Genomic DNA, 25852 nt, shown 5'->3' with positions numbered 1-25852 from the left:
TCAATTCTGCATCATAATTATTAGGTTATTGACACATAAACATGTTTAACTAAATGTATTTAGCCTATACCAAAATCATAAAATAACCTTATTGCAATTGTTGAACAACATTATTTTGAACAATTTTTTAATCACAAGAGCACAGACCTCTGATGGAGAAAAGTATGATGTTGAAGAAATGTTTCCGAGCACTTATTTCCATTAAGAATTTGATTAGTGAGCTGTTCTTATTTTGTCTCGGACAACTGTTACAGAATAACCACAGTTCTTTAATATACTGGATGTGACATAGTTATCGAAGTAGTGTGCAGGAGAAAATTACATACCTCATTAAGACGTTCCTTGGCCTATCCCTCATGGTAGACACAAAAGGACATTTCACTAGTTTTCATGCTGTGCACAGAAAAAACTGAGACGGTGAGCTGCCGATAGTAGTACATATCCTGAACTGGTGTTAGGCAAGCATACATTTTTCATGTAATCAAATGTGACAGCAAGAAAATCCTCTCTCTCTAGATACTTAACTTGGCTCCATTTTGCAATACTTTTTACTTCAGCTACACGTTCAGCACGATTACTGAACATATTGCTTTTCATTTTCATGCTCTGTTTTTCAAACGTAATAAATTTTCTCAACTGAAGAATTACCAATGACAACAGATAAAAAACATTTTGTCAGCTGATTGTATAATTAAAATTACATATTCTGTAAGTTTCTTCAGTACTTGACAGGCAAAACAACTTAAGACCAGGACTAAATTCGTTTTACCCCTTAACCAAACATTCTGCTGCTAAGGAAAACTATACAAAAGTCGTGGATTAAAGTCATTCTGTTACTAAACGATGACCCTTGCACATAGTAACATAATCATGCTCTCAACTCAAAACTCCCAAAATGTGAACTTAAGTCGTTTTGCAAATTTATCATTCAATTGGACAAATGTCGGAAGAAGCACAAGAAACAAGGTATAAACACCATAAGCAATTTCGTGAACTGAATGCCAGAAAGATTTCAAGAGAGGCCACTAATCGGGATGTATTCAATCGACTCCTTGCGACCTCTGATCCTTTTATAACATCCTTCCGCCAAGAGAACGGAACAAAATACAAGAAAAGGATACTGTATGTGGAAGTCATAAATCTATTGAGTTCTGAAACAAACAGGGACGGCTCAGGCCTACTGCAAGCGCAGTCACAACTTTCGGAGTGGAGGATAGTACCAATACTAGTAACAGTGATCAATGAACATTCTTTACCCTACTAAAGTGCTAAAGTGTCTCTGATTCTGTATTGTGTACGTGCTCACTTAGAATTTATTATTTATTAAGTGCCTCCGTAATAAATATAATAAACAGTGTAGTTACTTTAACGTGTAACAACCATTAAAAAGTTACTATTAAACAGTCATTAACATAATCGTAAAATGTTGTAATACTTAATGCACAGATTAATTCAATCAATAATATATATATATATATATATATATATATATAAAGTGTTAAATTAAGCGCCTTAATTATGGACGAAAAAAAACTGGGTCTACCACTTCACTGTTCAAGTATACCCAGCGGAACGCGAGCCATCAGTTGAGAAACACTGTCCTAAGATAAGCAAGTAGAGCTGATATATTGTTAATATGATATTATCTTTCAGTTGGTACCAAAAATTGGTAAAAAAAAGTGTTAAAGTGGCTTTTAGTATTTTTGGCCAGCTTTTATGCCTCTAGGAAACACTGTGCAGAGGCTGGAAATCCAATACTGTCGCAGAAGGTTATGTTCTGTTACTATAATAATGATCGTTAATTGTAAATAATATTCAAATAAATTCAATTTGTCATCTTGTTTTTCAATTCTAATTCAATTTCCAGGTTATATCAAAATTAGTTCATGTTATTCTCTACATTACATCAAGGTCAATGACATTATTGTTCCTCGGAAAAAATCAATACTTTCACCTCTGCGCACATCTCATAATTTACGAGCTACGCACAAGGTCACTTCCGATCTTCAGTCAGATACAACTAAAATTAATACTTCTGAATAATTTCAAGTCAGGAATATGGTCGAGCATAAAAAGTAGTGTGAAACTTGCCTATAATGGTAATTAAGACGCTCGTATGAAAATTATGAAACTCGCTTGCGCTCGTTTCATAAACAAACATACTCGCGTCTTAATTACTATCATTATAGGCTCGTTGTATAATGTACTATTTTGATTTTAAAAATGCTGTCGTTCTAATAACTTTATTATTAATGTAGACAAAACTTCATGTTTATTTCTTAGTAATAATGTTAATTTTAAATGTCTAGTATTTCAATGACATGATAGAGAGTGGATTAATCTTGCACAGGATAGGGACCAATGGCGGGCTTATGTGACGGCGGCAATGAACCTTCGGGTTCCTTAAAAGTCATTTGTAAGTAAATAAGTATTTCAGTGACATAACTTTAATCTTAAATCATCCTTGAAGACTAACTTTCTTGGTGTTATCTTCGATAAGGATCTTAGTTGGTCATTTTAACAATGATGTTCTTTGTAATGGTCGACCTGGTTGGGGAGTTGGTATATGATATGATATATTTATTTGTCAGTCAACTTTACAATTCACAGTTATGGTGGGCCTTCACATTTCTGTTTCTCGATCCACTATCTCTTTAATACATACAACTCTTTTCTATTAGTGTATTCTTTGCAGAGAATTTCTTGATTACTTTCTAATGTTCTGTTAAGACTGAATTGCTATATGTCCTTCCCTCTATATCCTCTTCTATTCTCTCCCTCCTACCTAGACTCTCTCCCTTCCATTTCTCGCTCACCTATTAAATATTGGATATTCCTTCCTTAATAATTTGCGTTATTTATTTATTTTCTTCTCTACCCTCAAATCCAACTACTCTTAATCATTGTTTTCCAGCTATTTTCTCCTACATTACTTGCTGACTTTTTCGTTTACTCTATTTTACAACACTTACACCACTTTTTTTTCCTACCGTCTGTTTATTTACGTATTGATCCCTTTCTCTTCGCTTCACTCCTAAATTTCCTATTTTATTCCTCTTTCCATATATTTATTTCTATAATACTCCTACAGTTATAGTACCCCTCATACTACTCTCAACCCATAACATTGAAAAACATCAAATATCTAATTCACTTAATTACACTTGCAATTTCTCTCTCATTCCACTTCACATTTGTTCAGATGTTTTTTTTTTCACTTTAATTCTCTTGTATTCATTGCTTGATAGTCTCTTATTACACTCTTACACTATCTTCTTACACTTAACACTTTTTTCTCTGTTCCTTTTCTTACACTTTTGCCACCCCTAACTTTCTTGCACTCACTTTTTAACACTCTTTTTCTTCGCTAATAACCTCTCCAAGGCCCTATCTATTCTGTCCTCACAATCACTAATATCTGGTAGTCGCTTCATTCCTTCACTCGTTCTTCACATGTCTTCTCTTGCATTTCCTCCATTAGTCTTGTCTATGCTCCTGACCTCAGACACTTCCACCTGTTTCCCTAATCCTTCGTCCGCAGTATTTTGTATCTGCCTCACGTTTTGTTTTCCTCCTTGGTTTATTCTGGTCAGCTGTTTCGTACTCGAAGTAGGCGTCAGATATCGACATTGTACATCTCTCGTTTCATTGACATTGAAGTTTTGTGTCATTTGCATTTTTTCATTCTTCCTAGCGTGCTGCCTTGACGTACGCATATTTTAACGTTCATTGAACCTCCGTTTCACTGCTCCTTGATTCACCTGGGTTTGCTCGATTTCAGTCCAAAACTCTGGTTTGTCACAATTCTTTTCACAGTATTCGAGAACGTACTCTTTATCATTGATTTTCAATTTATCATCGATCATGATCGCAAAATGTCCTTTACTTCTCGCTGTATTCAGATATGGTAACAATAATTTTCTTCTTCTTCTTACTTCGTAACTAAGATCATTTACAAAGCTAAATTTTGTTCCCCTCGCATTTTTCACTCTGTTCATAATCATTTCTTTTGTCCTTAAATTTTGAAATTTCAGCAAAATTGGCCGAAATTTTCCCTTCCCCACTCTATAAACTTCTTCTATATGGCCATCTATATCTACTTCGAAAAGCTCCCAACACACTCGCCGGACTGCAGTGTAAGTTTCCTCTCCACACTCTCTTTCGTCCTCATTTATACCGAAAATTAACAAATTCTTCTTCCTCTGGCTATTTTCTAAATCACTAATCTTCTTTTCCAACTGCCTATTTAACTGGTGAAGCTCTTCAATTCTTTTGTTGTTATTCTCCATGTTTGTCTTCAAATTTGTGATTGTCTGACTGAAATCTTGTAGCTGTAGTTTTATTTCCTGATTAATTTTTATGAATCCTAACTTCATTTCTTCTTTAATTAACTCTCTCAACTCTTCGCTCTTCACACTCTTTGGCCCCGGATTCACTTCAATTCCTCCCATTATTAATATCATCACTATGACTGCTCCAATCGCCCATTTTAGTTCTTTCTTCTTCCCACTCTCCCATCTTCTCTCTTCTTTAACTCTTCTTACGCTAAACATTCCAATTCTTGATCTATACACATATAAATCCACACCCATTTTACTTTCGTCTACTGCTGTTCCTGTTGCCCGACGACTCTTTTTACTCTAGCTTAGAGCATGGCTCTCTCTATGTTGATTCTGCAATTCCTCGCACGACAGTACGTCCACACGGCTTGAAATCTAGTTGCTGACTGGGAGTTGGCATAGCGCTGGCCTTCTATGCCCAAGGCTGCGGGTTCGATCGCGGGCCAGGTCGATGGCATTTAAGTGTGCCTAAATGCGACAGGCTCATGTCAGTAGATTTTCTGGCATGTAAAAGAACTCCTGCGAGACAAAATTCCGGCACATCCGGCGACGCTGATATAACCTCTGCATTTGCGAGCGTCGTTAAATAAAACATAACGTTTAACATCTTTGTAGTGCTTTAGACTTAGGCAAAGGGGGGCAAAGGCTAATTAGGATTTCCCGGTCTCTGATCGGGTCAAAAACCCTGATGGAACTGATATTTAACCCTTGCGGTGAATTTCGGTGAAGTCCGGAGGGTCTAATTAGTCAAATCCACTCTCCTCACCTCCACGCCGGGGCCCCCTGGGATCTTTTAAGATGCGAAAGAGAGAGTGGTGTGCGGAAAGCAATGGGAGGCTTCCGCATTCATCCATCTATCCCAAGAAGAATGTATCGAATAAAATTGCATGATGAGTCTTTCCCTGGTAAAAAACTCCGGACGTAAACTATCCCCCCAATCGGATGTCCGGGTGGGGGATACTGGGGAAGGACCCGTCATGACGTACAACAACGGACAGGAACAAGGAGGATCGACGACGAATGCCAGTACCTCTGGGCTACGAGGTAAGATGGAAAACTTGAAGCAATGAGAAGAAACAGAGTGGATGTGATGGGAATATCGGAAAGGACGTAGGATAATAGTAGAGAGTTAATGAGTGATGATTAGGGCTGGAAATTGATAAAATATATTTTTTCTGAGATCACAGACAATGCAGGATACCCAATATAAGCTCGTTTCATTTTAACACGAACCAATATAGTCTATGTTTACTTTTATTTTGCATTTATTTGCATTTTTTGCCTTGTATTGTTTAATGGTCATTTTTAGTAAATGTTATTAACAAGTACGCTGGTCAGATTAGTTTACGAGCAGAGTACCATTGAGATTAAGTTTTAGAGAACATTTTTTTCACATCCGTTTTTGTATCATTTTTATTTTGTTTAAAGAAGACAAACTATCTCCCAAGTAATGGTTCGTTTTACTTATGATAAACCTGAAATTTTAAGCTTCATGTTGCTGTGAAAAATCCAATTAACACACTTTACTTAATTCAAACTTATAGTATAACTAAATGAAACATTATTAACAGAATTCTGGAGTAATTTCAACGATCTTTTGCTTTCTCACAGCAACATATTGCTTTAAAATGTAGTTTCCTCAAAACTTTAAACTTTCAGTAGTTTCTTTCTCAAGTAGGTCCTTTATATCATTTATACAACAAATCCACTTTGTTCGTATTTTCTCTAGTGCATTTTAGAACAGTATACGACAACACTCGAAACAGAACGAATTTCAATAAGTCCCTTAGCGATAGCTTGTGTATCTATGCTCTATGTCTCTGAGCATGCGCAGTTTATTGTATCTGGAAATTAGAATAATCAAGGGCCTATTACTTTTTTATATAGAAACAACAGTGAAGAAGAAGGAGAAAACTGACGCATCAACACAGGTGCCCGAAGTAATGATGACCACCAAACCCGGGACGCAGACAATACCAACTACTGCTCCTAAAGGTAAGTTAGCCTATTGTTCACATCAGTGCCGCGTAGTAATATTTCAAAGTAGGGAAGCAGTATCTAAATACAATGATTTTACTTACTTACTGGAGTTTAAGTAACCCGCAGGTTTATTGCCGTCCTGACATAAGCCCGCCATCGGCCCCTATCCTGAGCAAGATTAATCCAGTCTCTATTATCATATCCCACCTCCTTCAAATTCATTTTAATATTATCCTCCCATCTACGTCTCGGCCTCCCCAAAGGTGTTTTTCCCTCCGGCCTCCCAACTAACACTCTATATGCATTTCTGGATTCGCCCACATGTGCTACATGCCCTGCCCATCTCAAACGTCTGGATTTAATGTTCCTAATTATGTCAGGTGAAGAATACAATGCGTGCAGTTCTGTGTTGTGTAACTTTCTCCATTCTCCTATAACTTCATCCCTCTTAGCACCAAATATTTTCCTAAGAACCATATTCTCAAATACCCTTAACCTATGTTGCTCTCTCAAAGTGAGAGTCCAAGTTTAACAACCATAAAGAACAACCGGTAATATAACTGTTTATAAATACCAACTTTCAGATTTTTTGACTGCAGACTGGATGATAAAAGCTTCTCAACCGAATAATAACAGGCATTTTCCATATTTATTCTGTGTTTAATTTCTTCACCAGTATAATTTATATTTGTTACTGTTGCTCCCAGGAATTTCAATTTTCCACCTATTCAAAGGATAAATTTCCAATTTTTATACTTCCATTTCGTATAATATTCTAGTTACGAGACATAACCATATAGCCTACTTTGTCATTTCGGGATTTACTTCCAGACCTATCTCTTTACTTCCTTTAAGTAAAATTCCCGTATTTTTCCTAATCGTTTGTGGATTTTCGCCTAACATATTCACGTCATCCGCATAGACAAGCAGCTGATGTCACCCGTCCAATTCCAAACCCTCTCTGTTATCCTGGACTTTCCTAATGGCATACTCTAGAGCAGTGGTCGTCAGCATTCGCTGAAATGGGTAGAGGGTAAGGAACTCTGCTCCGTCGTGCAGAAGGGATAGAGAGACAGCATACCCGCCAGCAGCGAAGATTGCACGCTAGGGCTGTGTCTTGTCCGCGGGTAAGCGACGCTAGCCCGAGCGTGCAGTGTTTTGATGACCGCTGCTCTAGAGCAAAGTTAATAAGTAAAGGTGATAGTACATCTCCTTGAAATTCAATTAACACATATTACTTCATTGAAACTTATAATATAGCTATATGAAATATTAACAGAATTCTGGAGTAATTTCAACGATCCTTTGGTTTCTCACAGCAACATATAGCTTTAAAATGTAGTTCCCTCAAAACTTTAAATTGTCAGTTGTTTCCTTCTCAAATGGGTCATTTATATCACTTATTCAACAAATCCATTTTCTTCGTATTTTCTCTACTGCATTTCAGAACGATATAATACAGCACTCGAAACAGAACGAATTTCAGTAGGCCTAAGTCCCTTAGCGATAGTTTGTGATCTATGCCCTATGTCTCTGACCATGCGCAGTTTAATGTATCTGGAAATTAGAATATTCAAGGGCCTATTACTTTTTTCTTATACAAACAGCTGTGAGGAAGGGGAAGAGGGATGCGGCAACACAGCTGCCCGAGGTGATGATGACGACCAACGCAGGGACGCAGACAACACCAACTACTGCTCCTGCAGGTAAGTTATTGTTCACAACAGTGCCGCGTAGTAATATTTCAAAGTAGGAAAGCAGTAACTAAATGCATAAATATTTACTTACATACTTACTGGCTTTTAAGGAACTCGGAGGTTCATTGCCGCCCTCACATAAGCCCGCCATCGGTCCCTATCCTGTGCAAGATTAATCCAGTCTCTATCATCATACCCCACCTCCCTCAAATCCATTTTAATATTATCCTCCCATCTACGTCTCGGCCTCCCTAAAGGTCTTTTTCCCTCCGGTCTCCCAACTAACACTCTATATGCATTTCTGGATTCGCCCATACATGCTAAATGCCCTGCCCATCTCAAACGTCAGGATTTTAAGTTCCTAATTATGTCAGGTGAAGAATACAATGCGTGCAGTTCTGTGTTGTGTAACTTTCTCCATTCTCCTGTAACTTCATCCCGCTTAGCCCCAAATACTTTCCTAAGCACCTTATTGTCAAACACCCTTAACCTATGTTCCTCTCTCAGAGTGAGAGTCCAAGTTTCACAACCATACAGAAGAACCGGTAATATAACTGTTTTATAAATTCTAACCTTCAGGTTTTTGGACAGCAGACTGGATGATAAGAGCTTCTCACCCGAATAATAATACGCATTTCCCATATTTATTCTGCGTTTAAATTCCTCCCGAGTGTCATTTATATTTGTTACTGTTGCTCCAAGATATTTGAATTTTTCCACCTCTTCGAAGGATAAATCTCCAATTTTTATATTTCCATTTCGTACAATTTTCTGGTCACGAGACATAATCATATACAAGAATCTATTCTGCGCTTCTAGTGTTCAATTAAATTGACATTTGGACATCATAAACATACTTAGCAGAAGGAAAAAACACAATTATTGTCAGTGTTTATATTTGACAATAATTGTAACACAAGAAACAACAGACTTACTTAGTTACAATTCACAATGCAGTCGTTTGTAAAGAAGAATTTATTTACATGATTTATATACAGTATTTGAAGAAAATATAAATATTGCAGTAATTTCGAAACATCAAAAACGAACACAAAATATTTCATCTTACGTAGCAGGTACTGATTATTTCAAGGTAATACTCTTTCATTGTTCCTCAAGCATTATTGGGACCATTGGTGCACAAATGCTAAGAAAGAAAATATTTTACTCCCAATTACATGCAATAGGACATTGTGAGGCTTTTACACAGGAATCATTTCCTTGCTGTATATTATTATTATTATTATTATTATTATTATTATTATTATTATTATTAATAAAGTGGATAAATTAAGCTTGAATTTAAATTTATATATAGTTTATTTGTAAAACATTGAGAGCAAGTATTAACAAGTTGGGAGCGTTACTGAATTGAGTTAAAAGAGTACTTCACAAGCTGTGAAGCGAGGCCATTTTGTTTATGTCAGGTTTAAAGATTTATTAACGTAAGTATATTAGATAATATAGTAATGTGAGGTGGAAAATTCGCCATTATGTATTATTTATCCAGAAAAAATTTCCGCCTTACAAATAGTTGCTTTCTTCCTTCCCTTACAACCTCAAGAGCCTGACATGTATTACTCACTATATTCTCATCACTTATCAGCTTATCAAATAAAAGGTATAAGTCGTCTAATCATTGATGGCTGTGTTAGTACAGACTCCAAAACAACATCATTTTCATGTTTGTCTTGCCGTGAGAGTACTAATTAAGAAATAAGAGCAGGCGAATATCATATTTTGAGAACTTTATTAATATGATTTAAATTCTCATATCACTATTAGGTCTACATGATATGATGAAAGCCTTTCATTTTAAAATAATTACTATTGGCTGAGGAAAACATCATAACAGTTACGTTATATGATTCGTGATTTCTCTTCTTCGTTATATCTGTGGACTCCTCACTTTATTTTCCATAACGCACTCACAATCACAGCTCAATGAGACCCGTACTGATCTGTGTTACTGAAACAAAAGCTGATCTGCTGATCTGCTACTACAGGTACTGCACAGCCCTGTCGCAGACCAGTGCAAAAATGTGCAGGGTTTTGACATGCCTGCTCTAGAGCAAAGTTAAAAAGTAAAGGTGATAGCGCATCTCTTTGAAATCCATTAAGACATTTTAATTAATTGAAACTTATAGTATAGCTATATGAAACATTATTAACAGAATTCTGGAGTAATTTCAACGATCCTTTGGTTTCTCACAGCAACATATTGCTATAAAATTTAGTTTCCTCAAAACTTTAAATTTTCAGTTCTGTCCTTCTCAATGGGTCGTTTATATCACTTATATAACAAATCCAATTTCTTCGTATTTTCTCAAGTGCATTTCAGAACGGTATACGACAACACTCGAAATAGAACGAATTTCAATAAGTCCCTTAGCGATAGCTTGTGACCTATGCTTTATATCTCTAAGTATGCGCAGTTTATTGTATCTGGAAATTAGAATATTCAAGGGCCTATTACTTTTTTTTTCTCATAGAAACAGCAGTGACGAAGAAGAAGACGGACGCAGCAACACAGGTAACCAAGATGATCGAAAAGAACCATGCAGTGACGCAGACCATATCATCTACTACGACAACACCATCTACTCAGGCTCCTCCTGCAGGTAAGTTATTGTTCACAACAGTGCCGCGTAGTAATATTTCAAAGTAGGAAAGCAGTAACTAAATACAATGAACATTTAGAAAAAAAATTAACTACTCATCTATAATTTAAAATGCAGAATGACCTTCCCGTTTAGATTGTGAAACTCGTCTATGACGACATCGTAAAATCGAAATTGTTGGGACAGTTCCTTAATAAAAGGTTTTTCATTTTCAAAACTGCCGACCGTGACATTCGCTCTTCGCGTATAGAGTTTCTCACAAATGTCTTTACCCTCTTGCGAATAGGGAGGAAGTATAGTCCGTAACTCAGGAGAAGACGAGCGGAAAGAATGTGACCTTCTTGACTATCGCTGTTGATTATTATAAACATCGCTCAGATAAGCATCCCAGTAGCCAGGTTATTACTCGTGCAGGAAACATGAGTAACAATGCGTATGGAAATTAAAGCTAAGTTGAATAGAAGAAGACCTAATGTTTCCGCTTACTGCAGTACAAATATTGCACGTGTCGTCGTACGTTATCTGTTCACATCCTTCCTCCTCAGTCCGCTCTCGTCTTCTCCTGAGTCACCGATAGTAGTTGTAGGAATTGTTAGTAGTTCACAAACAACTGCAGAGTAGGCCACCTCTAGTTCAGTTTTCTTTAAATTTCAACAACTCACTCACGCAACCAAAGATGTTATTGTTGTTGTTGTTGTTGTTGTTGTTGTTTTCTAATGCCAGGCGTTTGACAATAAAGTCATTTGACCTCTTGCACTCCAATATTTTTCAAAGATATTATCATGGCCAGCCACTGAAGCACAGAGTGAAAATGGCAAGTTGTAGCCGATTTAATTGAACACCATATTTTAACGTTTTGGTGGCTACTTAATTCACACACAACCCCCAGAATGTCTGGAGGACAACACCTGCTGATGGTTGACGAGTCCATTGGACCTAGCTGGGAGATCTTGTTGATCACCAGCTTTCCCTCCTTAAGCCACTGGAGGATGATTTTAGTGCCATAGCAGGTCAGCACTAGGAACAGAAAAGTAGAAAGAGGAGGAAGGAAAATGAAATGAACCCCTAGACTTCGAATGCTCTAATGCCGTCAGGGTCGAAGAAAGTAAGAGTTCAGTCAGAGGACTGGATAGGAAAGGGTAATGAGGGAATTAGGTATTGGATAGAGGAAAATTACACCAAATTCAGTCATTAACTCATCAAGCTGACCAGTGCTAATTGATGAGTAGCCCCTCCCTTTAGTTCAGCTTGTAAAATTATGCTTACTAACAGCTGCACCACGGGAATGTAGGGATGGGACATTGGGTATTTGTCCAGGTTGGTTCCTTAAAGCCTTAAATGGGAAGGATTGATGGCTCTCCCCCCTGTATCCGACAGATACCCTTTTGCAGCCACCCAACCAAAGATAATACAATATAATGGATCTTGAAACTTTTAACTTGCTGTCCTGTAAAAACACTAAATCGTGACTTAATAGGTTATTTTACTTATACTATTGATATGCTGTGACATGACATGACATGACATGACATGACATGACACAATATATACGATATGATATGATATATGATACGATAAGATATGATACTTTTGTAGTGAGTTGTAGCGCTCTTATGTCGATCCAGTGCCCAGATGATGTTTTAGTTTACTCCCATCTTCGTGACGAGACTTAGCATTTTAAATTATACACATAATTTTATTATGTACGAACTGTAAAAATCGGAGGTATCCTTCTCGTTTATCATTTATCACCTTTTTGATATCTTCATCCCATATCCCTCATTTTCTCTTTTGCCTAGAATTTTTAGGCCAATATTTTCAAATGCAATCTTTCTTAAAATGTCTGTTAAGGTCTTCCATTCTTCTTCCATGTTATCTAAATTTTGATTTCTTGAAAGTGTTCCTTTATTCTAAACCCCATTTCAGTTTGGTTGATAGGCTTCCCCCTCTACTCAACAGGGAAAGGTGCTACTGTCCATCTTACAAACGTTCGACTAAATAACTTTCTACGTAGTGACAAATTTTATTTCTGAAAGTGTTTACCGGTACTCTAGCTTATATTTTGAAAGCCCATACTAAGCGTTTATATTGAATTTATTGCTGTTTATATTAACAGGCACATTAAGAAGTTATAGTCGGAGGCACCGATTTTGGCAGATGACCTCGATGACATTTCCAGTAGGCGAGCAAATGTTGTTTGTGTAAGCTGCGAGAATGAGATGCGATAACATTCTGAGTCGTTCATATTTTCATAACAGCAGCTCATATCAATTATCCTTATTATGAAACACACCACGGTACAGACCTACTCAAAGAATACCTTTAATAAACGTAAATGACTTCCGTTCGCAATGATTTTACAATACGTCTCCTACATTTTCTAAATTAAATTAATTCTTAATTAAAAGGAAAAAGCATTGCATTGCGCATATATATATAATCCTACCCTTACCAGATCAATATACAAGATTTGTCCAGTAATAACACTAGTCAACAAATTTTAACTTTTTGTCTGTCACAGAAATAAAATCAGCTGATTTTTACTAAATCGACCCTGCTGATTACGAAAATCGCACTGAAAAATCTGTAACACGTAACATTTTTGTGTGACAGAAGGGGAAGTATTTTGGTTTAAAAAAACGTTTTCGTGCATTTAAAAATACGTAATTACAACAGTGATAATAAATAAATTCCTAAGATACAAAATTTATATACAAAATACACTGACGTTTCACAGAAAAATAATAACGCTGTATAAATAATAATTACAATAAGAAAAAGTAGCATTATATTCCTTTTTTTGCCCTTCAAAATGAGGTTTTACTTTATTAATTTAAAACTGGATCAAATGAACTATAATTTTTTAAGATTTATAAATTAAATTGATTAAATTATCAAATCAAATAACTTAGGAGCCCTACACTGAAGTAAACAACCATATACAGACTTCAAGCTAGATTTTTTAAAAATATATTTAGTTATTTAGAGTTATTTTTTCCTCTTGTAGTTTGAGTCACCTTCTCTGAACAAAAACCAACAGTAGTCCCCCATCATACTAGAATCCCACCTTCCTTGATGTCGTTGTTCCATCCTGTGTATATCTTGATGGAATCTTTCTCCTTGTTCATCGCTTACAGCTCCTAAGTTCTTTGGAAAAAAGTCGAGATGGGAATGTAGGAAATGTATTTTCAATGACATTTGACAACGAAGCTTCTGGTAACTATGCAGGAGTTCTTGTACAAGCTGTTGGTAATTGTCAACTTTATTATTACCTAAAAGCCCACTAAAATACTTCAAAAGGCATTCCAAGCTTCTAGTTCCTCAATACTTAACTTTTTTTCGAAGCTCTTATCTTACAAAAGTTTCCTAATTTGAGGGCCAACAAAAATTCCCTCTTTCACTTTAGCTTCACTGAGTTTCGGAAACATATTCCCTACATATGCAAAACCTTCTCTATTTTTATCCATAGTTTTAACGAAATTCTTCATTAAACCAAGCTTGATATGTAAAGGAGGAAGCAGTTTTTACTACCGGTTTTACTAAAGAGACATACTTGATATTTTGATCTCCTGGGACATAGCTTTCTCTGGGAGGCCAGTCTTTCAACATATAGTGTTTTTCAGTCGCTCTACTATCCTATAAACAGAGAAAGCAACAGTATTTTATGAATCCACCCTGAAGTCCGAGCAATAAAGCGACAATTTTCAAATCTCAGCAGAGTTTCCAGCAGTATGTTTTATATTGGATTGGATCTAGTAACACTGACAAATTTGTATAAGTTTCCTTCATATACTGAATACACCACTGAAATTAATGGTTTAGTGTTTCCATTGTGCATTAACACTGCTTTTAAACTTATTTTGGAAGAATCTATGAATAACCTCCATTCTTCTGGGATGTGTTGAAATCCTAGTTCTTCCATTAAGCCGTCTATATTTACATACGCGCACATAGAATTTTTCATTATAAAATACTTCGAAAACTGTTCATGTCTCTTCCTGTACAATGAAATTCTAGTATCTGGTGCTAGCACGTTCCATTGTTGCAGTCTAGACCCTAAAATCTCAGCTTGTTGTTTAGTGAGACTAAGATTTCTTATTAAGTCGTTCATTTCACATTGTTGGATTAAATGGGGTTCTTTATGATGTTCTGGACTATAGGACGGATCAGATACTGTTGATGGTTGAGCCAAGTCATCTGTTTGTTCTATTAGAAGAACCTATTCCTCTAATTGCGAAGGTGGATTAGGAATAGAGAGTTTTGGTCCATGTGGTACAGGTCTTATTGCAGATTGAACATTAGGATATTCAATTTTAGATCTTGTTTTCTTTGAAAATCCCGTAATTTTTGTTAAACAGAAATAACAGTCTTCTGCATGGCTTGTCGGTTCACGCCAGATCATTGGAACTGAAAACGGCATACTTCGATTCTTCTCTCCATTCATCCATTTTATCAGTTTTGAGTAACATGTTGTGCAGCACACATGGAGAGCCCATGATTTGCCCTCATCACACACATTACATTCAAAATAGCAATGATATGCTTGTTTCAACTTATCTGATAAAGGCCGACGCTGCGATTTTGCCATAAATTCTCCACATACGTAACAAAAGCTGTCCGGCGAAGTTACACACACACGACGAGATTTTTTCATTCTCAGAAAGCGTAAATGAACGCGAAGATAAACATTTAAAACCAGCGATACAACTTGTCACAAGCTCAAACAATTTACAACTAATCCTAAAATGCAATCTATGTCGCTCTAAAAGCCCACCTTCTCAGTCCTTTCTCTTGGTCTAGCCCCATAAAGCAATAACGTTATATAGATATATATCGCCCACTACGCGCCTTATTAATGCAGACTCACATATTTGGAAGAACCTATTCCTTAAAATACACTTCTAGTATATTCTGAGCAACATTAAGTTATAAAACGTATCAATATACTGTGTAACCGTCTAAATAAAGTCAATAGTTCGATACCCGAGTTCTTTAGTAAATTCATTCTTCTTTTTTTGCAATTTCCAATTTTCCTCTTAAATGGTGCGTGATGGAAAATTTTCCAGTTTAGGTCCACTATCAGCACACAATAATTGATCTAAAATGACCATTTTCACCCTTGTGACAAAAACCTTGTTGACTAGTGTAATCTAGGGATCTTCTATTGGTGGTGCGACAATTCAAGTTAATAAAATCACGATTCTTCTTAATAATCAAAATATAATTTGGTTAATTGGGTAAAATTTCATGCTGCGGAAGTTAGATTTATATAAGAGTATAATAAATAGGATTGTAATGGATATTACAAGGGCAATAATTTCTTCACGCGCACATTGTAATTAATTAATTTAATTTCTTCCTGTAACCGCTACAGGTTGCCGTCGACAAAGAGTACCATGATACAATAGAGTAAAAGCCTTGAGGCTTAGCGATAAATTGTTGTTAGAGTGAAAAAGAAAGAATTTGGATTATATTGAAACACATGATGTTAAACGAAGTAACGTCAAGGAGATGCGAATTAGTCATGGTCCATATGTATGATGCCTGAAAATAGCTATTGAGCCTTTGAGTGCTGCAATTGTTAGATCTCTTAAAATACTTTTATGCAGGCCAAAAGATTTACAGAAGTCGACTAGGAACCGGGGTATGGTCCCACGGGCTCCTATCATTAGTCCCGTAATGACGATGGATTCCAGATGGTATTTGTCCTTATAAAAACTGATGGAAGGTTCATATATATTCCTTTTTTCCTCGTGTACTTCTTCTGGCTGGTGTTCGTGCGATTCGAATCTCACAGTAGGGTCTATGATGTAACCTTCAAGAGAGGGAGGTTTAAATGCAATTATGTCAATTCTTCGATTACTGCCCTCACTGGATATGCCGTGTACTTCTTCATATACTGAATAACCTTTGTTCCTTAAGGCAGTTGCTATTATAGATCTTACTGTATGATGCCGCGTATTTCGTAGAAGTTCACCGTGTGGACAGGCCCCCAGGACATGGGCAAGGGTTTCAACCTCCCTGTCGCAACGTCGACAGAGGTTACTGCCCGAAGACCTGCCAGGTACACTACGCACAGCTGACACGTTCGCATTCATCTTGATTGCTTCCCTCCACTCACTACAGGAAAGACCCTTGTGATTCCGGATCCACTTATTGGCCGGGGTATATTGTTGGTATAAGAGCACGCCTTTGCCTTTATGTTTTTTCTGGCTCCAGTTCTCAAACGCTTTTTCTCTTAATACTTGCCGTACCTTTCGCGTATCTACAGTGCCGTACTTGTCCAAAATATTTGCTGATTCGGTGATATTGAGTGCTGTGAGACTGGATGTAATTTCTTGGGATAATTTCCTTGTAGCATGTAGGAAGGAATTATTGGATTTAAGCAATATCTTACATGCGTTTATATTTTGTAAGTGTAATTCCCATGCTGAACAGAATAAACGTAATCCCTTGAATTTTGTGTCAGTATATAACATATCTGTAGGAAGGTCATTAGGCAGTTGCAGTATTTCTTTCAGCACACCCCTTATCATAATATCTGCATCCACTATGAATTTATTAGAAATTTTTTTTGGAGGCACTGTCTGAAATGGATATATTAGACTAGGACAGATTGAGGTGTTAATGATGTTGTATTTTTGATCCGCTTGTAAGTGTGGTGAAGAAATAAGCAATTCTACATTTGTTCTTAGTTTAGACAATGTTGAAAGAGGATCAAAATTAATCTCGTCATAAAAATTGACTCCTAGATAGCGAATGAAGTCACCTCTTTGCAAACCAGCTATTTCATTTCCAGACGAGATGTGGAAATTTTCTTCAAACAGCTGACCCTTTTTAATACACATGCCTTTACACTTGTTAATGTTAATGTCTAGTCCGATTTCATGGAATTGTTGAACTGCGTGATTGAAGAGTGTTAAAGCTGATTTTTTGTCTTTACCAATGATAACAATATCATCTGCGAAGCCCATTACAGTTAATTGATCTTCAGATGGACTTAAGTTAAATCCATACTGAGTAGTCATGCCGTGTTCACTAAGTTCGTTCAAAATATGGTCAATGCATGGATTGAAAAGAGTAGGTGACAAAGGGGAACCTTGTAACACACCTCTGACTATGGTGATGGGTTTTGTTTTACCATTGTTAGATTGAATCGTTGTAATATTGCCTGTCTGTAAGCTGAAGACCAGATTTGTGAGTTTAGTTGGAACAGAGAAGAAGGAAATTTTAAAATATTCGAAATCGTACAAAATATCGGAGAAACCAATTTTCCCTGCACAAATTGCACCAATTGAAAAATACAATTACCATTCACAATAAATACTGTATTTTATGGATTCTAAAAAGTTGTTTATTAATCTAGAGGTATTGGCTGATGACTATACTAAATTCCAGCACAACATTCATTCAGAATATGTAGAAATTACACTTTGGATTTTACTAAATGTATAGGCCTACTATCAAAAGGTGTTACATACCCCCTTAAATACTGTAGATGTGTTACCTGTGCGATATCCGATGTTTAATTTTTTAAAATATAATTCATAGTGCTGAAACTGCCATACTGAATTCGCACAAATTGTATTATTCGTAATTTTCGTCTCGAAAACCCCTAAGATATGTAATTTAATTTTTCACCCATTTTTGTCCCACTCCACCACTTTAGGGACAAAGTCGGACTAAATAATACCTTATTCGTATTCTGTGATCGCAAAGATCCCCAGATATCGACTTTCATCGAGATCGGATGACATGAGATTTCTCACTCCCTTCCCCCTTTTCATCAGTACCTTAGGATATGGTACTTAAGAAATCTAAGAATGTTTAACCAATATTGTAGAGAGTAATCTTGATTTTAAATTTTACGTCTGTAGTTAAATATAGTTTAGTGAATTTTTAAAATCGTCGACTTCTTTCTCTCTCGTCTCTGCTCGGAAGTTAAAAAAAAAAAAAAAAAAAAAACCTGAAGTTATTTCAAGGGAATAGCCTACATGAAATTGCATTTTTTTACTTTCCTTATACATTTTAGAAACAATTCTGAGAGATGAGATGAATAGTCTAACCCAATTTTATGAGTGAATCTTTGCACGTCTGCTGGTTAAAAAAAAATAAATCGGTATAATTATTTTGATCATTACTGCTACCCATTTTCCATCCCTTAATGTTCGTATTTCGTAAAACTCAGTCTTATCTATTGACTAAGGATTAACATATTTCCATATACATATATATTTCCATATTATAACAGATTATATTTCCATTTCGTACAATATTCTGGTCACGAGACATAATCATATACTTTGTCTTTTCGGGATTTACTACCAAACCTATCGCTTTATTTGCTTCAAGTAAAATTTCCGTGTTTTCCCTAATCGTTTGTGGAGTTTTTCCTAACAAAAAAAAAAAGATGTTATGATTTTATTTAACGACGCTCGCAACTGCAGAGGTTATATCAGCGTCGCCGCATGTGCCGGAATTTTGTCCCGCAGGAGTTCTTTTACATGCCAGTAAATCTACTGACATGAGCCTGTCGCATTTAAGCACACTTAAATGCCATCGACCTAGCCCGGGATCGAACCCGCAACCTTGGGCATAGAAGGCCAGCGCTATACCAACTCGCCAACCAGGTCGACTTTTCCTAACATATTCACGTCATACGCATAGACAAAAAGCTGATGTAACCCGTTCAATTCCAAACCCTCTCTGTTATCCTGAACTTTCCTAATGGCATATTCTAGAGCGAAGTTAAAATGTAAAGGTGATAGTGCATCTCCTTGCTTTAGCCCGCAGTGAATTGGAAAAGCATCAAATAGAAACTGGCCTATAAGGACTCTGCTGTAAGTTTCATTGAGACACATTTTAATTAATCGAACAAGTTTCTTGGGAATACCAAAGACACATATAGACTACTGTAATATTTGTTAGGTTTTGGAGGTGACTGTCCAGAGTGCATAAATACTCGGACGTGCATGTTTACTCTTAAGTCCTACCCATTCCACTGCGACAGAGATAACAGCCGATCTTGCAGCGGTGAGGAACTCGCTCTCCAGTTCACATTAAGAAAATCCATCTGCCAAAATCCCTGGTGCGAACTATACTGACAACAGAAGATAAATGTTTTCTCCACCGCTAGTTGCTAATCTACAGCATACACATTGGGAAAATCTGCACTGTGTCGCTTCCCCTGACTTCATAACACAAACTAACATTCCTTAACCTAATTAATTATTAGTTGAAAATATTGGAAGAACGATACTAAAGTATACTGTAACAAGTAATTGTCAAATAACTGTGACACTGTATTTTATATGCACTTATGTACTATATTTAATGTTTTATTTGCTAGTGTGTACAGCTTGAGGGGTGCAAGTGTAAGAGGTAACAGCTACCAGTCTGTCACTGACGGACTCAGGGCAAGTAGAAGGGGAAAGAAATGCCTTCGCATCCTCTCAACTTGTATGAAATGTCGTTTACATTCATAAAACCATTGAATACTACTATCTCTCAATGGATCTACTTTAAAAATGAGCTTATTATTTTCTTGCTTGGAATTTTTATTGTTTTTTGTATGCCATGGTGATGTTATTATAATAGGGGATACGACTAAATAAAGATCCGTCTCTAATTCGTTTACTCCTAAGTGTTTAATAAACACAACTGAATGCTTTGTTAACGTGAAGACATTCGTGGTATACGAGTAGCTTCTAGCCACATAACTTATCCTTTTCAGTTGGAAATTTGAGAACTGTAACATAACACTCATTTATAGCACTCCGGTAATTGCTGGTACACATAGACATACAACATTTAGGAGCCATCTGTAAATAAAAGAATATGGATAAATTAACTTCATTTGTAATTAAAGTCTAAACTTTCTTTATTTCATCTCCCTGAATTTATTTTTCTTTGAGGTTATAACTATATTAGAAGTAACCGTAGATATGTGCTTCATCTTTTGATTTCTTTTCAGACTTTATTTTTATAATTCACTTACTGTTAACAGTTTGCTGACGTACATGTTGTCATGCTATTGTCCATCCGAGTGGTTGTCACATGGTCGTCAAAACGGGGGAAATCACATGACATTTACTTACTTACTAGGACCTTTTTTTTTAAATTACTTTAAGTAGCTGTATAATGCTGCGCAAACTTCCAGTCCCGTACAGAACATATTTGCAGAGAAGAGCCTAACAACTCAGGCACTAGCCCTTTCAGAGAGGACAGGAGAAACGAGTGGTGCAAACCGGGATGCAACATAACCATTCGGCCGGACAGTATAGTGAGGGTCACATAAGAACAGTTCCTAAACAGCAAATATTGCCGTCTTGTCAGTGTTGCCAACTGTTATCAGATATCACACGATCCTACGTACTAAATTACTTATGTACTTACCATACTTTATGTTGGAAGGTTATTCTAAATAATACAATAGGCTATTTTGTAACATATTTTCATAGGCAACCTATATGGGAAGTATTTTGCCTGGCAAATACGAAATTCATTAGTTTGCCTAAACAATTGGCTCACGAGACCTAACCTAAAAATATATTTTGTTTGACCACGTGAAAATTATTAGTACTAACTTCGAAAACTTACTTGACTATAATCTTGAATTATAACCAAAACGCAACACATAAAATAACTAATATGTATTAATATTAATACTGATATTAATTAATTATTAGTATGTTCAAATTTCACTAGCTTCCAGTAACCGACTCAGAAATCTAGCACAATTTTAATTTCATCGAACTCCAGTACAGAGAAATATGGTAGATAGTTGTCTCAGCTGCCAACATACCAGTTACAAAATCACTATCATTTGTAGTATTTGTTAGTATCGAAATTCGAAACGAAGTTGGCAAAAGAAAATTCAACCTCCAAACTAGAAAATCACCATAATTCACTAGCATATGTAGTAATGGGGGGAAAATGGTTAGGTTTCACCCTTAGGGTTTGAAGTAAGCTGATCCGGACTATACCTATTTATCCTTTTCATAGTTAGCAAACAGTGTATTATGAAGGTTTCAACTCAGAATTACATTGTCTTCTAGCTGAACAAGAAACAACATCCAGTGAATTTCCTGAGACAACGGCTACCGCACACACTGAAGAGGACAACGAGAACAACGAGTATGACCCTTTGGCGACATTCAACAGAAACGTCAGAGCATGGGTCCTGAAAATGAGAGCGATTAATGAGTTGGAGCAAAGACAACGTTATCAAATAGAAGGTAAGTAGCTAATTGTTTATATCCTGAAGTAGTGGCGCTTTCAGCTATGCACAAGTTCAGGAGATTTGAATTATTATTGGTACAAGTATGGCTCGGAAATTATAAAATAAGAGCTTACAATGGTTTGGACACCTTAAAAGAATGGACAGGGCAAGTCTGTCAATGAGAATATTAAATTTAAAAGTGACAGTATACTCCATTTTATTTCAAGGAGTGCAGTTCGGTGGCTCCTTTGAACACCCACTTACAGATTTATGACTTCCTACACAAACACCTCTGACAATTCCATCCTGTCCTCTCGTCCTAACATTGCACAGATGCCAAAATCCTGGTGACCCTCGAAATGAGACAGTGAGACTGACGGGATTCTTGGAATTCGGAAAAGATGCGACAACTCTGCCTCCACGTGGATTTGACGGGAGCCTATCAATTCTTCTGAACGAGGGTTGTGATTGGTTACTAACAAGAGAAGATAAGATTTCCGTCAGCAAGACATTTATTTATGATAGTGGGCAGTAGAAGGTCTGTCGGCAAAGTCCTTCTATGAAACTGCACTCCATGAAATAAAATAAGCTATACCTATTTATCCTCTTCGTAGTCATCAAACAGTGTATTATGAAGATTTCAACTCAGAATTACGTTGTCTTTTAGATGGATATGAAGAAACAACAGAAAGCAGCGGGAGCGACGACTCCGAGGACTACGCGTATGACAGATGGAGGTTCCACGCCCAGCACCATACATCCTTCGAAGACGGCCTAAATGATACATGGGAAGGTACAGTAGCTAATTGTTTATATTCTGAAGTAGTGGCGCTTTCAGCTATGCACAAGTTCAGGACATTTGAACAGCGGCGGATTTTCAGGGTAGGCAAGGGAGGCCGAGCCTCCCCTAATATTTTACCAGAACACAATAAAAAAAGGTAAAGGTATCCCCGTAACATGCCATGAAGGCACTTGGGGGGCATGGAGATAGAGCCCCATGCTTTCCATGACCTCGGCACTAGAATGAGGTGGTGTGGTCGGCACCACGCTCTGACCGCCTTTTACCCCCGGGAAAGACCCGGTACTCAATTTTATAGGAGGCTGAGTGAACCTCGGGGCCGTTCTGAAAGTTTGGCAACGAGAAAAAATCCTGTCACCACCTGGGATCGAACCCAATATGGCAGTAATAATTCCAGCTGAATTAAGATCATAGACAAGTTACAGCAAATGACGAACATGTTTCCTTTTATATTAATTTTATTATTCACTACGACTAAGATGTAAGTTACGTAAAGTCGACCACATTCTGTTGGTGATGCCCGCTCGCTATACTGTACATAGTACAAATAATTCGTACTGAAAAATAACAGATAGCGCTGTAACCTGTATAGTCCAGAGTCCGTGGATATCCAGAGTACCGCAATTGTTTGAGCCCAAATTTTTACCATCTTCTCCCTTTCAAGTCAAGAATTTCTGAATTTAATCCTATTTGCTATTTGCAAGAATGACATAATATATTTCTGAAGTTCTAAATTCATTCTTGAGACAAGATTGCATTGTCTGGCTCGATTGGAAAATACAAAGACCGTAGAAACTAGAAACCCTATTAAGGTTAGACTGATGTGAAATTTCAATTTTCTAAACTATTCTAGGTAGATCTATGAAATTTTGTACTTTTTTATTTTAAATTTTAAATTGTGTAAATTAAGGTTTTCAAAAATTACTACATTTTGTCCAGAATTTTTGTCTAGATACGTGCCAGACCTTCAAAAACAAAACTTACTATACAATTTTCCTTTTTATTTTACTAAAAAAATAATTAAAAATATTTGACGCACTGAAGTGTAAAAAACAGAAAAAAAATAAACTCTAGCGTAAAAGAATTAGTATTAAAAATATCTCTTATTTATATTCTGGCTTATATATATATATATATATATATATATATATATATATATATATATATAATCACTTGACGATATGTGTCAGAGGAAGAACAATTGTTTGTATGCATCTTAAGTCTGATTAGTGGAATATGTAGCTAATCGGCGAAGTATGCATTGGAGGGAGAAAGGAACTGGCCACCCTACCCCATTATCTCCTGGCCTAGTTGTCTCATGAGTGATGCCTTTTTGGTGTTACTTATGAAGTTCAAACCTGTCTTCGGACAGTTGACTAAACAACAACAAGAAATATGAGTGTTGGGTATAATCCTGATGGTAAATTTTGTTAAAAACATATTCAAAAACATTTACAAAAAATCATGCATGTAGTCAAAATCTGTAGAAAGAGTAGCATTTATAGCAATGCAAATTACAGAAAATTAAAGTGGAGAAAATTGACTTCAAAGTTTGGGCTGATAATAATGAATCAGGTCTCCGTCTTTTTTATTTTCTAGGCATTTTGAAACTTAGCCTATAGACCTAGCATATTATATGCAGAACTTACCCTTATATACACTACCATTGTGCACACCTAACCTACACTAGTAAATAAAGATGACGACTGAAAAAAAATTTATGTAAACTTATGAAAACGCTATACTAGATAAATATTATTTACAAATCACTATCACTATAGACTGTAGACGGTATTATAACACTAATAATAAAACTGTTAGAAACTTGCAAATATTTCTTGTATCACAAACAAAACCCAAGCATGGAAAACACGTTGTTATGGCTATTAGCCAACGAGTTAGAAAGAGAAGAATCTCTCTCTTTCTAACTCGTTGCTATTAGCAACAAGTGCAATTTTCCTTTAGACAAGAGTTGTGCTCTCCTTTGTAACTGAATATCTTTCAAAGGAAAGCAGCCTTTGAAGTAGGCCTAACATCTGTTGGATTCTACAGTATGAAGAAATATTTCGAGAAGTCGAGAAGATCAATCGGAAATCTAATATAATAAATAATGTACGAAATGCAGCGTAATTCCCAAAATGGTCGCAGAATTCAGAGTGGAGGGCGTGGACGGAGCATTTAAATTAACAGTCAGAGCCCTCAGCCTTTCAAAAATGTGACTCTAAACAGCTGACAGACCGGTCGTATGGCCATGAAAAGGGCATCTTTAGACCACAAACACATTTTTAAAGATGAAAACAAAGAAACGATTTTTTTGACCAAATCTCACATCAGTGTATCCTTTGGGACATTAGTCTATACCGGTACTGAAATTACTAACTTCCATATTTTTAAAGCTAAATTCACAAAATGTTTATCACTAGTATATCTGGTTAATAATAACACATGTACAAAATTTTGTCCGTCTATGGTAAGTGGTTGATATTCACTTATATGATTCTTTATATATATTGGAACAAACATTACTATTGGAATTTTCTGTACAGTGAATGGGTAAATTAGTAGGAATTTTTATGGCTATTGATTTTATTTTTTATTTTATAACAAAAAATTCTAGTAATTTACTGATTAATTTTACAGCAAAACCCTATAGTAAGCTTTGATTCCATGTATGTAAGGATCCATATAAGTGAATGTCAATGATGTCAATTGTAATGCAAGCGACTTTTTATATAAAGCGGTTCAATATTTCAATAAAATATTAATGGAATGCAAATCACTTATCATAGGCGGATGAAATTTTATATATTTGTTACTATTAAGCAGATACACCAGTGATCAAAACTTGGTGAATCTAGCTTCGGAAGTGTGGTAGTTATTGATTCCGCTATTGTAAACTCTCAAAACTAATTTCAGTATAGTGTCCCCTTATATGCGGAAGCCGGAGAGTTTGCACAAGGAATGCAGTTGGAAATGTTTAGATTATTGTTATTTTATTTGCAACATTGTTGTTTTCATTTGTTACTTGTAATTTATTAAGTTCATGTTGTTGTAATACCTATAACTGTGATGTTTATGAAGGAGTGTATTGAACACTTAAATGCGTATTTATGCTATAATAATTATTAAATGGAGTTTTTATACATTGGTATGTTGACTGACAATAATGTTCTAAACTGTAAGAAGATCCTTTA

General features: G+C 36.1%; 1 long non-coding RNA gene across 1 annotated transcript in view; it reads right to left on the bottom strand.

The window, feature by feature from the left end:
- LOC138698347 (uncharacterized) overlaps positions 1 to 24752 on the bottom strand; it is a 55162-nt gene extending 30410 nt beyond the window's left edge. Inside the window, exon 1 of the long non-coding RNA XR_011331839.1 lies at positions 24308 to 24752. This is a non-coding gene — a long non-coding RNA (uncharacterized lncRNA). The remainder of the gene's footprint in view (positions 1 to 24307) is intronic.
- Positions 24753 to 25852: the final 1100 nt, after the last annotated feature.

This window comes from Periplaneta americana, chromosome 4 (genome assembly GCF_040183065.1).
Source record: "Periplaneta americana isolate PAMFEO1 chromosome 4, P.americana_PAMFEO1_priV1, whole genome shotgun sequence".
NCBI classification, from domain to species: Eukaryota; Metazoa; Arthropoda; class Insecta; order Blattodea; family Blattidae; genus Periplaneta; species Periplaneta americana.
The sequence above is the reverse complement of the archived record's forward strand: the minus strand, read 5'-3'. Positions and strand labels throughout refer to the sequence as shown.